Source organism: Ranitomeya imitator, chromosome 2 (assembly GCF_032444005.1).
Source record: "Ranitomeya imitator isolate aRanImi1 chromosome 2, aRanImi1.pri, whole genome shotgun sequence".
NCBI lineage: Eukaryota > Metazoa > Chordata > Amphibia > Anura > Dendrobatidae > Ranitomeya > Ranitomeya imitator.
The window spans coordinates 561,547,825-561,557,488 of NC_091283.1; positions in this window are offsets into that span (position 1 = coordinate 561,547,825).

Consider the following 9,664-nt stretch of genomic DNA (forward strand, 5'->3'; position numbering starts at 1 on the left):
GCAGCGTGATCACATGACCTGATCACACTGCTGACATCACCCTGACCTGGTGATCAGAAATTCAAGTGTACTCACATCTGAAAGACGCAAGTACATTTGTTCACTGGGAACTGGTGCTGCAGCTTCTCTGAATCGGCTGTCAGCTTGATAGCTGGTTCAGAGAACTGCCGACTCCCAGTCCAGGAGGCGTCAGAAAGCAGCTGCCAGGGGAGACACTTTGGACCGTCACATTAGGCGGCCTGACTGCACCCCCTGGCCGGCTGCACTCGGGGCACATGCCCCGCCTGCTACCCCCTAGATACGCCTTTGTACAGAACTGTGCAACAGTGTTAAACAGGTGTGGAAAAAATGCAGCAGAAGGTATATTGCGTGGGGGGAATTTACTGTGTGTGGGAGGTGTATTTACTGTGTGTGTAGTTACTGTGGGTGGGGTATTTACTGTGTGTGGGGGTGTATTTACTGTGTGTGGCATTAACTATAAGGGCTAGATTTACTGTGATGGGGGTATTTAGTGAAAATGGGGCGATGATTTGATGACAAATTTGGGGAGCAAAAAAGAGACAGGTATAGACACAATATGGGGAGCGGAAGATATGTGAAGACAATATGAGGAGGAAGTGGTGAGAAGAAGGCATATATGGGGGGATAGGAGCAGACACAATTTGGTGAGTGGGGGAATTGATGCGGACACAGTATGATTAGTGAGGGGAAAATGTATGCAGACACAGTATTGGGAGCGAGGGTGATGGGTTGGGTGTGGACACAGTATGGGGAGTCAGAGTGATGTGTGAGGAAGCAGTATGGCAAGTGAGAGGGTACATTTATGAGGAGGAAGGAGGAAACATGAGGAGACTATTGAGAGAATTAGTGCCAGCAGACAGTATGGGAGAAGAAAAATATGAGCGGGCACAGAATAGAGACTGAGTAGTGTGGGGGTAGCATGGGGAACCATGTAAGGGCACAGCCAGCAGGGGACAGTATACTAAGAAGGGGCAGTGTAGTGAGGTGCTCATAGTATACAGTAGAGACTGGGCCCTATTAGGGCTACCCAGTGTGAGAGGATAGTGTGAAGAGGGGGCCCAGTATGGAAAGGAGGGGGCAGTGTGGAGAATTTGTACCATAAGAGGGACAGTGGGGGTCATATTTTGTGCAGGGAATATAGTGAAGGCAATTATAGATTCATGGGCTCAGCGTAGGTTAGATATTTTTATCCAGCAGCATAATGACACTGCTATCTTTAAGGGCATCATGTTAGGATGTGATGCAGAAGACCAGAGAAGATGGAAGTCTGCAGAGATAAGCTGTGGAGGGGGAAACTCATCATTGGGTCTGGACAAGATGAAGACAGAAAGAAAGAGAATGACTCAAGTGACAACGTCATCTATTAGGTATCTGGATGTAAATTTTTTTTGTGATACTGACTATTTCTCATATATTTATTTACGCTAGGAGCATTAACCCCTTTCCGACATCGGGTGTAATAGTAGTTGGACACTCTCCCTTTGACGTGGGCTCCGCAGTTAGTCCACATCTTTCCTGTTTTGAACAGCTGACATGTGCCTAAAACAGCCACGAGTGGATTCTCGAGGAGAGGGGAGCCAAATTGAATTCTTGCCCCGGGTGCCAGAAAACCTAGATACACATCTGTGTGCCCCCACAGAGCCCTGATCTCAATGTAATCCAGTCTGTGTGGGATTACATGAACAGACAGAAGAATTTGAGTAAGCGTACATCCACAGAAGATCTGTGGTTACTTCTCCAAGAAGTTTGGAAGAATCTCCTTGGTGACTTTCTTCAAAAACTGTGTGCAAGTGTACGTAAAAGAACTGATGCTGTTTTGAAAGCAAAAAGTGGTCACCCCAAATTTTGATCTGATTTAGATTTCTCTTTTGTTAATTCACTTTTAATTTTGTTAATTGGTAAAAAACAAACGATTAACCTTCCTCTTTTTAAAGGGAATCTGTCACACAAAAAATTGTATATGAGCTAAGGCCACTGGCATCAGGGGCTTATCTACAGCATTCCGTAATGCTGCAGATAAGCCCCCGATGTAACCTGAAAAGTAAGAAAAACAGGTTAGATTATGCTCACCCAGGCGCAGTCCCGGTTCGTTTCGGGTCCGATGGGCGTCGCGGTCTGCGTCCGGCACCTCCTATCTTCATACGATGACGTCCTCTTCTTGTCTTCCTGCCGTGGCTCCGGCGCAGGTGTACTTTGTCTGCCCTGTTGAGGCCAGAGCAAAGTACTGCAATGCGCAGGCGCCGGGCCTCTCTGACCTTTCCCGAAGCCTGCGCACAGCAGTACTTTATGCTGCCCTCAACAGGGCAGACAAAGTACACCTGCGTCGGAGCCGCGGCAGGAAGACAAGAAGAGGACGTCATCGTATGAAGATGGGAGGTGCTGGACCAGGACCGCGACTCCCATCGGACCGGACCACAGCAGGACCGCCCCTGAGAGTATAATATAGCCTGTTTTTCTTACCTTTCAGGATACATCGGGGGGCTTATCTACAGCATCACAGAATACTGTAGATAAGCCCCTGATGCCGGTGGCCTTAGCTCATATACGATTTTTGGGGTGACATATTCCCTTTAGAATCAATCTTTGCAGCATTTCTTCTTCATCTTCATAAAACTTTTGCACTGTTCTGTATTAGAAGGGACCCTGGATGCAGGGACATGCTCCAGAACTTGGATGCTGCAGGTATAAGTATGGTAAGAATATTCAGCATTATACATCCCAACCACTTGTGCAAAGCTGAATACTTAGAAATCCCAGGTTTCTTTCATGTTCTTTGGACCTGTATAAGGTAACAGGTTTCACTGTATGTTAATACACAGGCTGTACTTCCTTCTGTCTCATGTGTGCTTTCACAGCTTGTGTTTCAAGAAAGCAAACAACAGAGTACAGCAGGAATTAACCATTTCCAGGCTGTATTCCAGCACCATCATCTAAATCTTGGCCTTCCCAAATATCTAAAGACAAGAAGCGTGACTTTAATACCTTGGCAAGGTATGGAGCCTCCTTCCAACCTCATCTAAAGTTGACAGTCAATACACATCAATACAATTTATTGTTTTTATATGGTCACGTGCAGAGGAGAATCCATGGCAACATCTGAGTGGAATCTCATGTGGGAGCTGCTTCATACCATCACCTCCTTCCCAGCTGCCTTGATCCTTAATGCCCTCATGTCTTCCAAGAGAGAGGGCACCATGTAGTAGGCTAGCAGTCATCTTCTGATGTGCCATTGAGGAAACAGATCAACAGAGTGATTTTTTAACCCTTCTGACCCTATTGTTTTTTTTTCTTAGATGAGTGGGGTAATAAGTGCTGCCTGATAGCCACTTTTTTCTGTTCCCATAATAGAAATAAAATAGCCATTCATCCTACCCCAATGGGAATGATTACTATTATTCTACCAAGAGTTATCTCATGCCTTTGGTCTTTTCCCCTTCACTTGTGATTGTGGATAGGGGGCCTGTACAGGCTCACATAGCTCATAGAAAAAGGAGATAGGGTTTAGTCTAAGCTGGGCCTCCTTCTCACGGGCCCCCATAGCAGCTACATGGGCTGTATGCTCTTGCTTGTATTGTGAGATGTCTCCAGCTAGTCTGATTATATTATTGTGCATTGACAAATTCCTGCACCCCCTTCTTCCAGTCCTGCTTTCTAATGTCGCTGGATGTCTCATAACAAAAAGAGAAAGTATTGATAAAATTCCCCTTATTTGAGCTTGAAGCTGATGAGTTAGAAGGAGGAATAAGGGCAAGGGTAATGTATTGAGCAGCTTTGACGAGGGTCAAATTTGAATGAATCGACAGCTGGGTTAGAACATTTCAAAAACAGCAAGACTTGTACAGTGTTCCATAGTTGATAAAAAGTGATCCAAGGAAGGACAATTGGTGACAGGACCATGGGCAACCATGAGTGTTGTGTTGAAAATAAGGCTAGTCTGTTCCATTCAGCGCCACAGAAGACTTACTGTAGCCAGGGCTGCCACTAGAAATTTCGGGGCCCCATACTGGCAAAATTTTCGGGGCCCCCTTGAGACTCCACCCAGGCTCCACCCCAGCCCCGCCTCCAGGCTCCACCCCTCGAACTGTCCACAGTCCCACCGCTCTCTCTTGGAAAAACTCCACTTCTCACCAATCACACATTAACAGTTCCCATCACCAGATCACACATATAGCAGGCAGCTTTTGTTTTGGCCAAAAGATTTTTTAAGCCGCCACCATAACACGGTAGACACTTTTGGCCGGGCCCTACTCTGCTGTAACCTATTAAATATTTGTTAAAATATGCAATACAATTTAGGTATATTTTTATTTATTTTTCAATTTTTAAAATGCCCAATAATATCACATAGAAGGAACAAATACCACAACACCACGACCAGATGACATATTACCACCACAGTGATCGAATAATATCACATACAAGGAACAAATACCACAACACCATGACCAGACCACATATTACCACCACAGTGATCGAATAATATCACATACAAGGAACAAATACCACAACACCATGTCCAGACCACATATTACCACCACATAGTGACTGAATACTACAATTCTGATCAGTAATTTTTAAAAAAGCACCATACTATCACCATAAGTGCCATTATACACAGGAGATCTGTACTTAGTATGCAGTGTCTGTGTACAGATAATATAGTGATCACTAGTGAAATTATACACAGGAGCTCTGTATACAGTGTATAGTGTCAGTGTATAGGTAACACACTGACTCACCAGTGACGTCTCTAGGTGAAGTCCTTCATCTTTCATCCAGCACAGACCGCCATCATTTCATCCAGCCAGGACTTCTCTCTGCAGGAAATAACACAGTTATCTCGAGCTCCGCTTGCAGAACACATTACTTAATTTTTCACAACTTCTACATTACACCACATGAAGAAGGCGACATAGTATCACTCTATACAGTAACAGGACCGCCCCCCATTTAAAACAGTATACTCAAAAAATAAAATAAATACATCACTGCAGTAATAATTGTTGTGAGTTCTGTTTTTGGGCTCCCTCTGGTGGTTACTGATGGTACTGGGTGACTTGTCTTTCCTGGGTTTCTGGGTTCCACCTGTTCCATCAGCATATGGGAGTTTCCTATTTAACCTGGCTTTGCTGGCATTTCCTCGCCGGTTATCAATGTATCCAGTGTGTCTTGTTACCTCTGCTCCCTGCTCCTAGAACCTTCTGGTCAAGCTAAGTTTGGATTTTCCTGTTTTGGTGTTTTGCTTTATTTGGTTTTTAGTCCAGCCTGCAGATATGTGATTCTTGCTGCTGGTTGCTCTAGTGGGCTGAAATTGCTCCTCATGTACCATGAGTTGGCACATGAGTTCAAATAATTTCAGGATGGTTTTTTTAAGGGTTTTTCACTGACCGCGCAGTTCACTTTTGTATCCTCTGCTATCTAGCTTTAGCGGGCCTCATTTTGCTGAAACTGTTTTCATACTGCGTATGTGCTTTCCTCTCATTTCACCGTCATTATATGTGGGGGGCTGCTATTTCTGTAGGGGATTTCTCTGGAGGCAAGAGAGGTCTGTGTTTCTTCTAATAAGGGAAGTTAGATCTTCGGCTGGAGTGAGACGTCTAGGATCATCGTAGGCACGTTCCCCGGCTACTTTTATTTGTGTGTTAGGTTCAGGGTCGCGGTCAGCTCAGGTTCCATCGCCCTAGAGCTTGTTTGTATCTGTGCTTGTCCTTTAGTGATTCCCTGCCATTGGGATCATGACAGTATAACCGGCCCACAAAGTGTTAATTGTATTGGCTGAAGTAGGAGGATAAGTAGTCTGAGGAAGTTTTTTTTTTTTTTTTTTTCTTTCTCTTTCCCTCAGAGTTTGCTGCCTAGCCTTATTGCAGCCTGGCTACTTCCTCCTCCTCTTAATCTTTGAATGGCTCTGATCCCAGCTGTTTATCATGGATGTCCAGAGTTTGGCTTCCAGCCTGAATAATCTTGCCACTAAGGTTCAAAATATACAGGATTTTGTTGTACATGCTCCTATGTCTGAACCTAGAATTCCTGTCCCAGAGTTTTTTTCTGGAGATAGATCTCGTTTTCTGAATTTTAGGAACAATTGCAAGTTGTTTCTTTCTTTGAAATCTCGCTCCTCTGGAGACCCTGCTCAGTAAGTCAAGATAATTATATCTTTCCTGCGGGGTGACCCTCAGGATTGGGCATTTGCATTGGCACCAGGGGACCCTGCGTTGCTTAATGCGGATGCGTTTTTTCTGGCATTGGGTTTGCTCTATGAGGAACCTAACCAAGAGATTCAGGCTGAAAAAGCTTTGTTGGCCCTCTCTCAGGGGCAAGATGAAGCAGAAATTTATTGTCAAAAATTTCGGAAGTGGTCGGTGCTTACTCAGTGGAATGAGTGCGCTCTGGCTGCAAAGTTCAGAAATGGCCTTTCTGAGGCCATTAAAGATGTTATGGTGGGGTTCCCTGCGCCTGCTGGTCTGAATGAGTCTATGACTATGGCTGTTCAGAATGATCGGCGTTTACGGGAGCGCAAACCTGTGCATCATTTGGCGGTGTCGTCTGAACCGTCACCTGAGATAATGCAATGTGATAGAATTCAGTCCAGAAGTGAACGGCAAAAGTATAGGCGGAAAAAAGGGTTGTGCTTTTATTGTGGTGATTCAGCTCATGTTATATCAGCATGCTCTAAACGCACAAAAAAGGTTGATAAGTCTGTTGCCATTAGTACTTTACAGTCTAAGTTCATTCTGTCTGTGACTCTGATTTGTTCATTATCATCCATTTCCGTCGATGCCTATGTGGATTCAGGCGCTGCCCTGAGTCTTATGGATTGGTCATTTGCCAATCGCTGTGGGTTTAGTCTGGAGCCTCTGGAAGTCCCTATTCCTTTGAAGGGAATTGACTCTACACCTTTGGCTATGAATAAACCTCAGTACTGGACACAAGTGACCATGCGTATGACTCCCGTTCATCAGGAGGTGATTCGCTTCCTGGTACTGTATAATTTGCATGATGTTCTAGTACTTGGTCTGCCATGGTTACAAACTCATAATCCAGTCCTTGACTGGAAATCAATGTCTGTGTTAAGCTGGGGTTGTCAGGGGGTTCATGATGATGCACCTCCGATTTCTATCGCTTCATCTACTCCTTCTGAGATTCCTGTGTTTTTGTCTGACTATCGGGATGTTTTTAAGGAGCCTAAGCTCAGTTCGCTTCCTCCTCACAGGGATTGCGATTGTGCTATAAATTTAATTCCAGGCAGTAAATTTCCTAAAGGTCGTTTGTTCAATCTGTCAGTGCCAGAGCATACTGCTATGCGGGATTATGTTAAGGAGTCCTTGGAAAAGGGACATATCCGTCCATCTTTGTCCCCTTTGGGAGCAGGTTTTTTTTTCGTGGCCAAAAAAGATGGTTCCTTGAGGCCTTGTATAGATTATCGTCTTTTGAATAAGATTACCGTAAAATATCAGTATCCTTTGCCATTGTTGACTGATTTGTTTGCTCGCATTAAGGGGGCTAAATGGTTCACTAAGATTGATCTTCGGGGTGCGTATAATCTTATACGAATAAAGCAAGGTGATGAGTGGAAAACCGCATTTAATACGCCTGAGGGCCATTTTGAGTATTTGGTAATGCCTTTTGGACTTTCTAATGCTCCTTCAGTCTTCCAGTCCTTTATGCACGATATTTTCCGTGAATATCTGGATAAATTTATGATTGTGTATTTGGATGATATTTTGGTTTTTTCTGATGACTGGGAGTCTCATGTTCAGCAGGTCAGGAAGGTGTTTCAGGTCCTGCGGGCCAATTCCTTGTTTGTAAAAGGCTCAAAGTGTCTCTTTGGAGTCCAGAAGATTTCTTTCTTGGGGTATATTTTTTCCCCTTCTACTATTGAGATGGATCCCGTCAAGGTTCAGGCTATTTGTGACTGGACGCAGCCTACATCTCTTAAGAGTCTACAGAAGTTCTTGGGCTTTGCTAATTTCTATCGTCGTTTTATAACTAATTTTTCTAGTGTTGTTAAGCCTTTGACGGATTTGACTAAGAAGGGTGCTGATGTTGCTAATTGGTCTCCTGCGGCTGTGGAGGCCTTTCAGGAACTTAAGCGCCGGTTTTCTTCTGCTCCTGTGTTGCGTCAGCCAGATGTTTCGCTCCCTTTTCAGGTTGAGGTTGATGCTTCCGAGATTGGAGCGGGGGCGGTTTTGTCACAGAGAAGCTCCGATGGCTCAGTGATGAAGCCATGCGCGTTTTTTTCTAGAAAGTTTTCGCCGGCTGAGCGGAATTATGATGTTGGTAATCGGGAACTTTTGGCCATGAAGTGGGCATTTGAGGAGTGGCGTCATTGGCTAGAGGGTGCTAGACATCGTGTGGTGGTCTTGACTGATCACAAAAATTTGATTTACCTTGAGTCTGCCAGGCGTCTGAATCCTAGACAGGCTCGTTGGTCACTGTTTTTCTCTCGTTTCAATTTTGTGGTTTCATACCTGCCAGGTTCAAAGAATGTGAAGGCGGATGCTCTTTCTAGGAGTTTTGTGCCTGACTCCCTTGGAAATTCTGAGCCCTCTGGTATCCTTAGGGATGGGGTGATTTTGTCTGCTGTCTCCCCAGACTTGCGACGTGCTTTGCAGGAGTTTCAGGCGGGTAAACCTGATCGTTGTCCGCCTGAGAGACTGTTTGTTCCGGATAATTGGACCAGTAGAGTCATCTCCGAGGTCCATTCTTCTGCGTTGGCAGGTCATCCTGGAATATTTGGTACTAGAGACTTGGTGGCCAGGTCTTTTTGGTGGCCTTCCTTGTCGAGGGATGTGCGTTCTTTTGTGCAGTCTTGTGAGGTTTGTGCTCGGGCTAAGCCTTGCTGTTCTCGGGCCAGTGGATTGTTGTCACCTTTGCCTATCCCGAAGAGGCCTTGGACGCACATTTCCATGGACTTTATTTCGGATCTCCCTGTCTCTCAAAAAATGTCCGTCATCTGGGTTGTGTGTGATCGCTTTTCTAAAATGGTTCATCTGGTACCCTTGCCTAAGTTGCCTTCCTCCTCTGAGTTGGTCCCTCTGTTTTTTCAGAATGTGGTTCGTTTGCATGGGATTCCTGAGAACATCGTTTCTGACAGGGGATCCCAGTTTGTGTCTAGATTTTGGCGGACGTTCTGTGCTAAGATGGGCATTGATTTGTCTTTTTCATCTGCATTCCATCCTCAGACGAATGGCCAGACTGAACGAACTAATCAGACCTTGGAAACTTATTTAAGGTGTTTTGTTTCTGCTGATCAGGATGACTGGGTTACCTTTTTGCCGCTGGCCGAGTTTGCCCTTAATAATCGGGCTAGTTCTGCTACCTTGGTTTCTCCTTTCTTTTGTAATTCGGGGTTTCATCCTCGTTTTTCCTCTGGTCAGGTGGAACCTTCTGATTGTCCTGGAGTGGACATGGTGGTGGATAGGTTGCATCGGATTTGGAGTCATGTGGTGGACAATTTGAAGTTGTCCCAGGAGAAGGCTCAGCAGTTTGCTAACCGCCGTCGCCGCGTGGGTCCTCGACTTCTTGTTGGTGACTTGGTGTGGTTGTCTTCTCGTTTTGTTCCTATGAAGGTCTCTTCTCCTAAGTTCAAGCCTCGGTTCATCGGTCCCTATAGGATCTTGGAAATTCTTAACCCTGTGTCGTT